Here is a 2174-nt window from a genome sequence, read left to right as displayed (position 1 = left end):
GCCCGTGGCTGCACGAAGATGTCTGACAGAAGGCCCTCTGCTCCCTGTCTGAAGTACATCTACTAACTAGCTAAATTTTTCTCCTGGCCTGGACGGTAGGGCAAGATAGGTGGGCCTTTACTTTATACTTCACATGATTCTCTACTCGTTAGATTTTTGTTGTTGATGTTCTTCATTAGCATGGTGCATTTACAATAAACTAATGGAATTTTAATACACATGATAACTGTATAATTCATTTAATGCATCATAGAACTAATTGTGTTCAAAATGGTAGTTTGGGTAACTTATGGTAACTAACAGGATTGACCGTAAAATTTAGTTTGGCTGCTAATCAAAAAGTCAGCTGTTCAAATCCACCAGCTGCACCTTGGAAACCCTATGGGGCAGCTCTACTCTCTAGGTTCGCTATGAGTCGGAATTGACTCAATGGCAATGGGCTTGGCTTGGGTTTTTATGGGTGTTAATGGCATGCAGCATTATGATGACTATCTTTGATAAGTTTAGTGACAAACATGTAAATAGTTGAAATAAATGTCATTGCCAAGGGGAAGGGGAAGAAGAAAAAAAGGAAGAAAAGAGAAAACAAAAGAAACAAGTAGTGTTTCTTGTAGGGGCTAGCCACCACCAAGGGGAGAAGATCAGGACTCAGACTTAAAGGCTTGGGTTTGTTCCCTGTTCTGCAAGACTCCCTGTGTGACATTGGACAAAATAGTACAATTCTTCAAGATTTGGTGTCTTCATTTGTAAATAGAAGTAATTATGCTATCCTTATGGCATTGCGTGAGGAGCCCTGGTGGCAAAGTGGTTGAAGTGATCAACTGCTAATCAAAAGGTCTGCTGTTCGAAACCACCAGCAGCTCTGCTGAAGAAAGATGTGTAGTCTGCTTATGTAAGGATTTACAGCCTTAAGAACCTACGGGGAAGTTCTACTCTGTCCTACAGGATTGCTATGAGTCGGAATCGACTCGATGGCAGTGGGTTTGGTTTTTGGTTTTATGGCATTGAATAATTAAAATGAAATCATGAATATAAGCTGCTTTCTATGGAAAAGTGTGGTACAAATGGGAAGAATTTTCATTGCTGTCCTTCTGGAGGAACCTGGAGCTCAGGCCTGAGTTGAGTCCCAGCAGGGTTGGGGAGGGTCTCAGAGAAAGATTCTGAGTGCATTGCCCTGAGCCTGCTGTATCCTGTGCTTCTAGTTGCTTCCTGGGATTCCTGCTTCCCCCAAGGCATCTTGAGGATGGAGATCCAGTATTTTCTCAGGGTAGACCCTGACTGAGGTGGTCCCACCAAAGGACTGTCACCCTGGGAGGCTGGGTCTGGACAGTGATTCCTCTGACACTTTGACCGTCTCTCCTTCTGCTCTGCTGTGTATGTGGGACCTTACAACTCGTAAGGAGTCCTTGAGTGGTGCAAACGATTAATGCAATCAGTTGGCTGCTAACAGAAAGGTTGGAGATTTGAGTCTACCCAGAGGCATCTCAGAAGAAAAGCCTGGCAATCTACATCTGAAAATTCAGCCACTGAAAACTCTGTGGAGCACAGTTCTACCCTGGCACACATGGGATTGCCATGAGCCGGAGTCGACTTGATAGCATCTCGTTTTTACCGATTATAACTCATAAAGCATGCTTTCAGCCATCTTCTCTCCTGATGCTCCTAACAGCCAGTGAGGCAGGCAGGGCAGCATTAATAACCCAACTTTCAGATGAGAGACCTGGGGCTTAGAGAGTAGACTGGGGTAGAAAGGAATGCAACCAGCAGGTGTTTAGCATCTCCTGCATGAGAGGAGCCCTGGGGGCGCAGTGGTTAAAGCACTCGACTGCTACCCAAAAGGTCAGTGTTTGAAACCACCAGCAGCTCTGAGGGAGAAAGATGTGGCAGTCTGCTTCCATAAAGACTTACAGCCTTGGAAACCCTATGGGTTCCCTATGAGTTGGAATCCACTTGATGGTAGTAGTTTTGGTTTTGTTTTTTTTGGGGGTATCCAAGGCATAGTGCTGGGCACTTACCTGTGGGGGTCTCATGGTGGCTGAGTTATGGTAATGGGTGGGGCTGGGACTAGAGTTCACGTCCCCTGATTCTGAGTGTTTTATAAGCACTGAAGGGCACAGTGGCAAGGGGATGATAGGTAAGGGATACTGGGTAGGTAGACAGTAAGGAGAGCAATA

Source organism: Loxodonta africana, chromosome 1 (assembly GCF_030014295.1).
Source record: "Loxodonta africana isolate mLoxAfr1 chromosome 1, mLoxAfr1.hap2, whole genome shotgun sequence".
In the NCBI taxonomy this organism is placed as follows: Eukaryota; Metazoa; Chordata; class Mammalia; order Proboscidea; family Elephantidae; genus Loxodonta; species Loxodonta africana.
Note: the sequence above shows the minus strand (reverse complement) of the source record.